This window comes from Belonocnema kinseyi, chromosome 1 (assembly GCF_010883055.1).
Source record: "Belonocnema kinseyi isolate 2016_QV_RU_SX_M_011 chromosome 1, B_treatae_v1, whole genome shotgun sequence".
Classification (NCBI taxonomy): Eukaryota; Metazoa; Arthropoda; class Insecta; order Hymenoptera; family Cynipidae; genus Belonocnema; species Belonocnema kinseyi.
Genome location: NC_046657.1, coordinates 22,812,740 through 22,826,080, shown reverse-complemented (window position 1 = coordinate 22,826,080; position 13,341 = coordinate 22,812,740).

Sequence of the window (13,341 nt, the reverse complement as noted above, 5' to 3'; positions counted from 1 at the left end):
GGCATTATTTTGAAATTTATTTGCTTCAGTGCATGATTTTTCGTCATTTTTTGAGGTTATGGCTCAACCATGACGTGATGGGTGATTTTTGATACCGAATTTTCATTCAGCGCCCCAAAATTCATAGGAATACGTGTGTCTTGTTACCAGATCCGCACACTTTTTTTTTTGTGCGGCTCTGTTATTGAAAATATTTTGCAATGCATTTAAATCGATTGAAAATTCCTTTTAATATTTGAAAATGCCCTAAAGAATTAAAAACACCTTTAAGTTATTAAATTCGATTGAAAATTCCTGGGAATTTTCAGAAATACCCTAAATTATTGAAAATCTTTGAAATATTTTGAAATTCCTTGATCTTTGAAACATTTTGAATTACCCCATTATTTTAAATCCCCTGAACTTATTGAAATCTATTTAAAATTTCTTTTGGATGTCTTAGAAAACCCTACAATCTTTGAAATCCTCTAAAATCTTTTGGAATTACTTAAAGTTTTATATGGTTATTAAAAATTTCTTCGTATTTTCAAAAAATCCTTAAAAACTGATTTAAATTCTTTTAAGCTATTAAAGTCTATTGAAGATTTTTTGAAATCCTAAAAAGAAGAGTATATTGAAATCAATTGCTGGAAAATACTTGGAATATTTTAAAATACCCTAAAATATTCAAAATAATTTGAAGTCTTTTGAAATCCCTCGAAATTTTTAGAAGACCTAAAAATTCCCTAAAATCTTCAAACAATGGTCTAAAATTTATTTGAGCTTCTTCAATTAATTATAATTTGTCTAATATTCCTTGGAATTTTGGAAAAACCTCATTTCTCTAAAACTATTTAAAATTCCTTAAATTTTTGTTTGGAAACATCAAATATTTCATACTTTTTGAAATCTTCTGCGGAATCCATTGAAGTTTTATGCAGATTTTCAAAATTTCTTGGAATTTTGAAAAATGGCCTCAAATTGATTAAAATCGATTCAAGTTATTAAAATATATTCAAAACTCCTTTTAATCTTGAAAAATACTCGGAAATATGGCTAATTCTTTCAATCTATTGACATATATTTAAAATTTCTTATGGAATCTTTTAAAATACCCTAAAATATTTGAAATCATTCAAATTTTTTGAAGTGCCTGAACATTTTTAAAAGTACTTAAAAATTTTTCACTACCTCTAAAAATACATAGATAATTTAAAAAATTCAAATAATGAAAATATTTTCAAAATTCCTTTGAAATTTTTAAAGAAAAAAAACGTACACTCTTTGAAATCATGCATTTTTATCTTTAAAAATCACATAAAATATTGCAAGTCCCTTCATTTTAAATGAATATAGGAAAAATTCCTTTAAATTTTTTAAAATACCCTAAAATATTGTACGAATATTTTTAAAGATCCCAAAATATTTCAAATACCTTAAAATTTTTTTAAACCCCTTGATCCTTGGAATCTTTAAAAATACCCGAAATTATTGCAAATAATTTCAGTATATTGAAAACGATTGAAAATTCCTTGGAATATTTGAAAATACCCTAAATCATTTTAAACCCCTTCTCTTTATTGGAATCGTTTGAAAATTCATTGGAATTTTTAAAAAATGACATAAAATATTGTAAAATAAATAATCAATTAAAATAATAAAGAATATTAAATAATTAATTAAGAATTCATTGTAAAATAAATAATAATAATAATAATAATTAAAACATCTATTGAAAATTTCTCGAAACATTAAAGCATACCGTAAAATATTTTTAATCTTTTACAAACCTTTCAAATTACTTAAATCTATTAAGAAATTCTTGGAATCTTTAAAAACTCTTAAATTGGTTTCAATTCTTTATAGTCCCATCAATTTATTAAAATATATTCCAAGGTCCCAAAATAATTTCAAATAATTTACGAGTATTGAAACCGATTAAAAATTCCTTGATATCTTTAAAAATACCCTCAATTATTGAAAATATTTGCAATTTATTGAAATCGATTAAAAATTCCTTGCAATGTTTGAAAATATCCTAAAGCGTTGTAAACCCCTTCAACTTATTATAAATATTTCAAATCTCTTGAAATGTTTTTTCATCCTTTTCCACTTTTGAATAATTTTATCCTTTCCACCCCTTTTTCATCCTGTTTTGTTTTCGAATAATGGGACATGGATTTTATCATATTTCTTCTTCCTGATATTTCTTTTTTTCAAGCCACGCCATTTTTTCTGCTCCTCTTCATGCTTTTCCTCTTTTGAATAGTTTTATTTTTTCCATAAGCTTTATTTCTTTTTCTATTCTATTACTTTTTATCATAATTTGTATATCCTTTTCTATCCTTTTCTATCCGTTTCTATCCTTTTCTATCCTTCTCTACAATCTCCTATCATTTTCTACCCTTGTCTATTTTTTGTATTTTTCTGCTACTGCTCTCCTCCTACAAACCTATTCCTATTGTGCTCCTGTTTATAATATCCCTGGTTCCTAATATTTCTATCCTTTTCTATCCTTTTCCATCCGTTTCTAGGATTGGTATAATTTTCGATTCTTTGATATCTCTTTCTATACTTTTCTATCCGATTCTATCATTTGCTATCCTTTCCTATTATTTGCTGCGATTTAATGTCCTATATTCTTTTCTATGCTTGTATGTCTTTTTGTTATGTTTTGCTTTCGAATAATATTATCTCTTTCCATCTCCTTCAAGTCTATTACCATTTCATTCCTCTTTATCATAATTTATATTATTAATATTTTTTCACATTCTATTATTCCCTGTCCTTTTCTATTATTTCTAATTAATTCCTATCTTTATAATTTATATCCTCTTCTATTATTTCATACCCTTTTCTATTATTTTCTATCATTTTGTGTCCGTTTTCATCCTAATCCGCTTTCGAATAATTCTATCATTTCTCGCCTCATTTGATTATATTTTTATTCTATTCTTTTTCATCCTATTTCTTCTCCCTAATATTTCTATCCTTTTCTATCCGTTGCAAATTTTCCGTACTTTTGATCATATTCTGCTCTCAATTAAAATTTTCTTTTTCAGTTTTCACTTCTCCTACTTATATTCTATTCCTCTTTATAATATTTCTCCTCCGCAATATTTTTTATAATTTTCATAATTTTATATCCTTTCTACAATTTTTTATACTATTCCTCCTTTGAGTGATTTTATTCTTTCCCAATCCTCTTTCATCCTATTTCTATTATATTCCTCCTCACCATATTTCTTCTTCCCAATATTGATATCCTTCTATTCCTCTTTATCATATCTCTCCTTCTGAATATTTTTATAATTTTTTATAATTTTCGATCCTTTTGATCTTTAAAGTATTTTTTCGTCTTCCTCATGCTTCTACCCTTTTCGATTTATTTCTATCCTTTTCTACCCTTTTCTATCATTTCTGATCATTTTCTATTATTTCCTATTCTTTCCTATATTTCTCTATTATTTCCATGCTTTTCCATTTTTTCAATCTTTTTATATCCTGTTGTGTACCTTTTCATCTTAGTCTACTTTCGAATAATTGTATTATATTTCCCACCTCATTTGACTTTATGTTGATTTAATTCTTTTTCATTATATATCTTCTCCCTAATATTTCTATCCCTTGTAACTTTTCAGTCCTTTTCATCCTATTCTGCTTTCAAATAAATTTATCTTTTTCAGTCCCTTTCCATGCTTCTATTCCACTTTATCATGTTTCTCCTTCCTAAAATGTTCTATCATCTTATATCCTTTTCTACCCCTTTTTTATACTATTCGGTTTTGGATGATTTCATTATTTACAAACCTTCTTTCAACCTATTTAACTTCTCGTTGCCCTATTAATATTCTTCCTCATCATATTTCTTCTTTCCAATGTTGCTATACTTTTATTCCTCTTTATCATTTTTCTTCTTTTGAATATTTTGATCGTTTTATATAATTTGCTATCCTTTCGATCTTTAACGTCCATTTTCATATTATGCCGCTTTAATAATACTTTCTTCTTTCCAGTTCGCTTTTCATCCACTTCTTTTCCATTCTTCTTTATCATGTGTTGTCTTTCTCATATTTCTACTCTTTTTTATTTATTTAGATCCTTTCCTACCCTTTTCTATCATTCCTTATCAGTCTCTATCGTTTATATCCTTGCATATCGTTTTTTGCTATTTTCTATCCTTTTCTATCCTTCAGGGTCCCCTTTTATCTTACTCCACTGTCGAATAATAAAATCATTTCCCTTCCCTTTTGATTTTATTTCTGTGTTATAATTTTTCATCATATTCCTTCTTCCTAGTATTTCTATCCTATTCCATCCGATTTAAATTTTTCTTTACCTTTCATCCTATTAATAAATTTATTCTTTTCAATCTCCTTTAAAACTATTTTTATTTTATTCCTCTTGATCATATTACTACTTCCTAATATTTTCTATCGTCTTATATTAATTTCTATACTTTTCTATCATTTTTATTCTTTCTGTCGCTTTTAATCCTGTAATACTTTTAAATAATTTTATCCTTTCCATCCCAATTATTATCCTACGTGCTTTCAAATGATCGAACATGAGAAGTTTATTTCTGTTACATTCTGTTTTTTTTTAACATCTTACTTAAAATTTTTGATATACCTTGTTATGCACACCTAAAATCTATTTATAAAATTTCTCTTGATAGAATCATTCCTTTTCTATCAAATTAGATCATTTTTTATCCTATTACTCTTACCGAAAATTATATTCATTTTTTCATGATTTCATTCCGTATACATTTCTACACGTTTCTATCCTTTTCTGTCCTTTTTCATTATATATTAGTTTTTGATCATTCTACTTTATCTTTTATCCCTTTTAAACCTATTTATATCATTTCTGCTTTCTAGTATTTCTACAACTTTCTATGCTTCTATAGACTTTTCTAGCCCTGTCTAACCCTGCCTATGCTTTTCCAAACTCTCTATCGTTTCCACACCTCTCTATTATTTTCTACACTTTTCCACCCTCTTTACACTTTTATATAATTTTCTATCCTTTTCCATTATTTTATATAATGTTTGCCTTTTCTGCCCTTTTTCCACCTATTCCGCTTTATGAATAATTTTATCCTTTCTCATCCCCTTCGAATCTATTTCTATTCCGCTTTATCATTTTTCTTATTTATAACATTTGAATTCCTTCTATCACTTTTTACTTTTCTTTTAGTTTCTATCAGTTTGTATTCTTTAATGTAATTTTCTATCCTTTGCTATCCGTTTCTGTCCGTTTCTATTCTCACATATCACTTCCTATTATTTTCTATCCTTTTCTATTCTTTTCTATCCCTTTTTACCTTTTCTATCCTCTTCACATTTTCTGTCCCTTTTCACTCTTTTCCGCTTGCGAATACTTTTTCCCTTTACTATCCACTTTGAACTTATGTCTATTCTAATCCTCTTATCAGATCTCTTCATCCTAATGTTTCTGGATATTCTATAATTTTCTATCTCTTTCTATACTTTTTTATCATTTTCTGTTCTTTTTGACACTATTCTGTACCCTTTCACCCTATTCAACATTCGATCAATTTGATTCTTTTCCATCCCCTTTAATTCTATTTTTATTACATTCCTCTTTATAATATTTCTTTTTTCTAATATTTGTATCTTTTCCATACTTTTCTATCCCGTTATATCATTTTATATCCTATTTAGGTTTTCTTTTCCTTCTCATCGTATTTCGCTTTCGGAAGTTTTCTCCCTTTCCATTTACTTTAAAAGTATTCGATTATACCTTGTTCTATCATTTTATATCCCCTTAAATATTTTTTAGTTTTTCTCTCCATTTTCATCCTATTCCCTTTTCGACTAATTTTATTTTTCCTTTTAAATCTATTTCTATTCTGTACATCTTTATCATGTTCTATTCAATTTCTTATTTTGGATACTTTTCTATGCTTTTCTAGCATTTTCTACAATTTTCTATCCTTTCTTCTATCCTTCATTAATATCATATCGTAACTAATTTTGAAAAGATATTCTTTAATTAATTTTCAATTCATTTTTGAAATTTTTCATTCAGGTTGATTTTTCCTTTTACATGGCTCTGTCGTAATTTGATTGGTTTATTTTTGGAATCTAGCCTTTCATTCACCTTATTCTTATAATTTCAAATTCAGCTGCATGTATAAGTATAAGATTTAACCAAGAAAAAGTGGTGGATTTCCTTCTCGCTTTTCAAATTTTATTTGTTGAATAATTGTTATCCATTTTTAGCCGATTTACATTCTATTTATAATATACTTCTTATTATATTTATCTGTCATCCTTTAAAATATTCCTAAAATTTTTAATCAGTTTCTTTCTTATATACTTTTTCTATCCTTTTCTATTCTTTTCCATTAATTTTTATCTGTTTCTGTTATTTTTTGTGCCTTTTTATCAAATTTCAGTTTCTAACCATTTTATTCTTTTTCGCCTACTTTGAACCTATTTTTATTCTCTTCCTCTCTATCATATTTCTACTTTTTAATAATGCTATACTTTTCTATCAATTCTATCCTTTTCTATAATTTTCCAAAGTTTCATACTCCTATAATTTCACTGTCTTATTCTAATCTACTGTAAATAATGTTATTCTAATTTATCCTTTTCCCTTTTTAATAATTTTATCCTTTTCTTTAATCTTCCACCACTTTTTTTATCCAGATTCATTTTAAACAGCATTATTTTTTTCATTCTCTCAAACAACATTTCTACACTATTTCTCTTTATATTCGTTCTTATAATATTTCTATACTTTCTTTTTATTTCCATCTGTCTGAAATTTAATTATTTCTATCCTTTTCGATCACTTCTGATCATATTTCTTTCTTATTTCTAATTTAGGCTAATTCTTGATCAATCTCTTACTTTCTAATAATTTTCGGAACTATTACATTAATTTAGATTAATTATTTAATTAATATTATATGTTACTTAAATTTCCACGTTTTGATTCTTTGTTCTTTCAAAATCAATAAGAATTAAAATTTTTTTTAATGTACTGAAATGAAACTAGAATTCATTTAGTAGAACTTTCCAAGATTTTTTCAACTTAATTCAAACTCAATATTTAACTCAAATGTTATATAATTATTGAAACAATGGTTATCGCTTTAAATAAATAATTTTAAAAAATCAATTACTTAAGGGCATGTGACACAGCTAAACACCTATATTACCAACCACAGTTTTTCAGTTCACTGAATGTTCTTTTGAACCTCAGAACTTTTTTGTAAATAAAGTATCGAGCTGAAACTTTGGGAAATATATTAGAGTACAATAAAGTACGTTTAGGTACTGCATTTTGGTAGGAACTTTACTGAAAATTATTTTATCTTTTTTCTGAACTTCAACATTTTTTGAACGTTCGAACTTTTTTTATACATAAAATATCGGTCTCAAGCTTTGAGAAATGCAAGAGCCGAAAGAAAACAACGTTTAAGTACAAAGCTTAATAATAAAAGATGTAAAAAAATATGTTTCAACAATCAATTCCAACGGCATCAGCCGGTAACGTTGTACACGAAAATACGAACTCTGGCGGCCACTAGACGAGGCTTTAGAGACTTCGTATTTTCGTGTACAACGTTACCGACTGATGCCGTTGAAATTGATTGTTGAAATATATTTTTTTACATCTTTTATTATTAAGCTTTGTACTTAAACGTAGTTTTTTTTCGACTCTTGCAGTTCTCAAAGTTTGAGACCGATATTTTATGTATAAAAAAAGTTCGAACGTTCAAAAAATGTTGAGGTTCAGAAAAAAGATGAAATAATTTTCAGTGAAGTTCCTACCAAAATGCTGTACCTAAACGTACTTTATTGTACTCTAATACATTTCCCAAAGTTTCAGCTCGATACTTTATTTACAAAAAAGTTCTTAGGTTCAAAAAAACATTCAGTGAACTGAAAAACTGTGGTGGGTTATATAAGTATTCAGCTGTGTCACATGCCCTTAAATGTATTCACAGAATCTGACATCTTAAAATAAAAACAACTGAAAATAGATGAAGCAGAACAATTTTTAATTTGACTTCATATCCAAGGTCGGCATTGCAGAACTTAGTGATAAAATTAGATGTTAATCTTTAATGAAAAAAATGATATAATTATTCGTCGCCTGAGATTTGCTCTAAGTTAAAATATTTTGCATTAAATTTTCTAATTAAAATGTAATTGAATTTTGTTTAATATTTCCGTGATGGTAATGCAGGTTTCTCCAAAAAAGATAGTCCAACCTGGTGGGTACGTTACTGATCAATTAACGGCACTCAGTGGTGGTCACCACTTGCCGGTAAACTGAAATTTTACTGACAAAGAATTTAATTTTGAAAATTAAAATTCAATTTTTCGAGTGAATTATAGATTCTTTATTAATATTTCAGATTGGCAAACATTCTTAATAAAAAATTACTATACGTAAATAATTTACAAAATTGTGTTTTTTCAGTTTTTATATTCAATATTTAATTTAATTGTATAATAATTTCTGCATTTTCTGTAGAATTAATTGGTTATAATTTAATCAATTGAACCTAAATTTTAATTGCTCAAATCTCAAATGTACTCACAGAATTTATATTTTATCAGATTGAATTATACTAGTATATGTTGTTACAAAAATGATTGGCTTTATGATTTGTTAATATTTATAATTATTGACTTTCGAGTATTTAAAACTGAAAGTTAATAAAACGGAACAATTTTAAATCGGTCTGAGTCGGTATTGCAGAAATCTCTGGTAAACTTGACTCTTATGAAAACCAAATTATAAAATTATTGGTCATCTGAGATTTAGTATTAGTAAAAATATTTATTGTTTAATTATAATTTTAGTCAAAATTTTTTTAACATTTACGTGATTGTAATGCAGGTTTTTTCTAAAAAAGTTAGTCGTGCCCAGTCGGTAAGCTACTCATATATCAATTATCGACACTCAGGGGTCGCCACCTGCCGCTAAATTTAAATTTGAGTGACAAAGCAGTTCATTTTGAAATATAAAATTAAATTTTCAAAATGAATTAAAGATTGTTTATTTATATTTCAACTTTACTAATAATCCTAATTAGGAATGCCCATTTTTAAAAGATTTTTTTACTGTAGATTGTTCGGGTTTGGCTTTTAATCTTGCTACTAAAATTTTTGGTTTGATCAAAGATATTATTTGAAGGTCCAATATGGAACTGCACCATTTCCGGAAAAAGCCATTTGCCAAATTGTTAGTGTTCCGGTGGCGCGAATTTTAAAAAAGTCTTGCACCTGTTTATTTAAATTGTAACATTTATTTATTTAATATAATAAATGTAATATATGTTATACATTCTGAATGTATACAGTTTACAAATTAAGTCTTTAGATTTACAGTTAAAAATTAACAATAATTTTTAAATTAATAATTTTGCACTTTAAATCAAAATGACCAAATTTTTTAAATCGTGATTATGAATGTTGAGCAAGGTGGCCCAAAAATGCATTGGAAATTTAATTTTTTATTTTCGTGCATATCACCCTGAAATTTGTTCGAATCCATAAAAAATTAATCCATTTATTTAGTTTTCACATTTAGACATAGAATACGAACAAAATATTACTTTTTAAATATCACTCCCATAAATGAAAAAATCAATTTTGGAAGTTTTTGACCCTAATTATGATTTTTTTGCGTTTTCAAATGCAAATTATATCTTATTCTTAAATAAATCCTTTATACTGTCAATTATATGTTAAAATAAATTCCTTAAACAATTTATTATTGTTTTTAGAAATTTTCTCTTAGAATAGAGATTGAAAGTCGCGATTTTTTTTTAGTTTACCATTTTTTGTACAATTCTAATTTAGAGTGAGGAAAGAATAAATTAATGCTAACGAACGTAATTGTATTAACAATTCATTATTATTGCGAATATTATTTTTGAATAAAGCAAAAATTGCGGTTTTTTTCAACAATTTTCAACATTATGACCACTTTTCACTTGGAGCGAATTAATATTTAATTTTACATAGCACAAATAATTGTTGAAACAAATTATTATTGTCTAAATCTATCTTTGTTTGTTGCTAGAAAGATTTTAGAAAGAAAAGTTCAATATTTCACAAAAACTTGAAACTTTCTAGCAATAATAAATTATTTATTTCAATAGTAATTATTAAATTTTTTATTAATAAATTATTTAAATTATGATTTTGATTAACTTGCATTGATTATTACCTTACTAAATGGAAAGTGGATAAAAAGTTACAAATTTGAACAAAAACTTATTTTACTTTTTAAACAAAACAAAGAACAGAAACCAACTAGAAATAAACTAAGATTTGACATGATTAATAATTAACTATATAGATAAACAGAAAATTAAAGAAAACATTCTTAACTCAGGTTGCGTTTCATTGTCTCGATAAAAAAATGCGCATTCTTAAAAAAAAACTTTTGTTATTAAAAATTTCTGTGCAACTGCTGCCGTTTTTTAAAAACTGAATTTGCTTATTTCAAATTTTGTTTTTACGACTTAAACGATACAGAAATCTAACACCTTCTCTGATAAAAAAGTAAAAATGATTTAATTGAACTAAATGAATGACATAATAAAAAATTAATAATAAAATGAATTAATTGTTCAATATTATTAATAATTTTTGGATGGCTCGGTTTTTTCTTTTAATCGTAAAAATTTTAAATCCCACACACGAGACAAAAAAGAAATTAAAAGTAAAAGTTGTGATGAGAATGTGCCCACGCAGCGGGTAGTTTTTTTTTACTTTTAATGATGTTTTTTCACGATTAAAACAAAAATTACGCATCCTATAAAAAAATGATTGATACCAATTTTTAGATCTTTTTCAAATGCTCAATTTTGTTAACTAACCTTTTGACCTACTTTGCATAGTTTGACCGAAAAATATAATTTTTTATTTTCCATTCTTTTTCTTATGCTGTCAAAATCTGAATTTTTGTTTTTTTAATAATATTAAAAAATTTGTTATGATAATCTTTTAGGACTTTCGAAAAGCAACCTTTTTCTTTCCTGGGCATTTTTTATGTCGTGCGTTAGTTAGTTAGAAATGTTCATTTTGGTGTCTTTTTTGGAATTTTGTGAATGCTACAGCTCTGGTAATTTTTGGTTCGATCAAAAAAGTTATCAGGAGAAATTGTTAGGATTTTCAAATACTATGAACTTCCGTACAAAAAAGTTTTTAAGCTTGAAAAAAGTGGTCTCAAAAATATTCAAAAAGTTCTCATTTTTTGAATTTTTATTTAAAATAGCTGGCTAACAAACTGGACCTTCATTTTATGACACTAAAAGATTTTACAAACGGAAAATCTAATCAGTCAATTCCTTCGAAAGTTATCGACATTTGACAAAAAAAGGAGGGAGGGGGGTCAAATTTTACACAAATATAATACCTTCTATGATGAGAAGGCAAAGATTAATATTTATTTTTGCCCAATCTGTGTACAATCTTTTTTCCTGATTTTTTTTGGTTGTAGAATTAATTTGCAATGTAAAAGAATTTTGAGGCAAAAAAATAAATCAATAGGAGTTTTAATTGTTTAGAAACTATTTTTTAAACTCCGCAATTTTGCTCCATTGGAAGGTATTCTTGTACTTAGACAATCCTAAATCTAAACATATTTATTTCCTTCTTCAATTTAATTTTAATATTTCTCATTTAGGATGAAAATAAAATATCAACTAAACTTAAAGAATGGGATTTCGTATATTATTGGTCAATGCCTGTTTTGAATTCTCGCGCGTTTAGTGACTGTCGGTAAGGAAGATATCTATTTTCATATTCAACTAAACTTGTATTAATATGACCGGTACCATTTTCCATGTCATGGGGTAGGCTGACCGAAACGCAAGACCAACGAATTAATTAAATATCAAATAATGAAGCAGTTACAAAACAATATTAATTAATGACATATGTAACCTGATAATCTGTGTTTTGCACCAACAAACACAGACATACAAATCATGATTTAATAATAATTTAGAAGAGATTTCATTCAAAGCTCGGCACCCTATCCCACTCTTCCTTATTATTAAAAAAACTTTTAAATATAAAATAATAATTTTTAGACAATTAAAGTTAAAACTTCAGATGTTTTATTAAATTATTATTCGGACTTATTATTTCAGTTATATTTGTGCTTTTAATTAATGATTATATACTATAGGTTCATTATCTTCTATAGGGTGGTCACCACTCTACTGTCATAAAAATATTTCAGAATTCGTTTTTATTTAATCTTGACAAATATTTGAAAGTATAATAAAAAAATCATAAACTTAAAATAGACAAATTGTCTAATAAAATGACACAAGAAGACTAAAAAAAAGTATGTTTATTAGAACAGCGTTTTTAAAGAACAAATACTCACGAAAGTTTCATATTTACACAAAAGGAGTTTAAATAAGAGAAATATGTTTCTAAATAACATTATTGTGAAACGGTTCATTAGAGACAGATATATGATAATTGTAAAATTTATTTTTCAACTTTTATTCTTTACACTCAGAAAAATGCTTGTTTGAATCAAACAAAAAAATTGGTTTGAATTTATATTATTAAACCAAACCTATTTTTTGCTTGAATTAAAAAAAGTTTAATTTAATTTTAAGAAATGGAACATATTTGCCTTATCAATTGAAACAAATAACTTGTTACGTACAGTTTGTTTTACTCAAACAAAAAATTGCCTTTTTGAAAATAATGAATTTGTTTAAAATCTGTTAATTCGAATTCATAAAAATCTTTATTTGATTAAGTATTCTAACATTACGCCATTCTCGGTCGGTAACGTCGGAATCTATAAGGCCATACCACTTGGCAAAGTATTGATTACATAGGAGTTTGACTAAAAAAAATTTTGTAGGCGAAAGTAAGTGAAAAATCGTGGTATGTCTTTGCTTCTCAGATAGAAAAGACATTTTTTTAATTATTGCCAGCAATTGGGGAGTGTGCGATTTGGACAATCCATCAAGAAAAAATATAATGTGCCGTTATTGAGGTTAGGTTGCATTGTTGGGATAGATGGCTTCTAAAATTTATGAATTTTGGTAGTTCGTTAAAGTGCGTTTTTCAAAGATTTCAAGAGATTATTTTTGCAGTTTGCGAAAACAAAATTATCAAAGACTGTGCTCCTTCTTAGAAATCCTATAAGACTCTTTGAAAATCCTTAAATTTCTCCGACTTTTTTTCTAAATTCCTTCAAATTTTTTGCAATCATCTCAAATCTTTCCAAGTATCTCGAAATTGACTAAAATTAATTTTAATTGCGTAAAATCTTTCAAATCTGTTTAAATTCCTTTAAATCTCTTGATAATCCTTCAAATCTTCG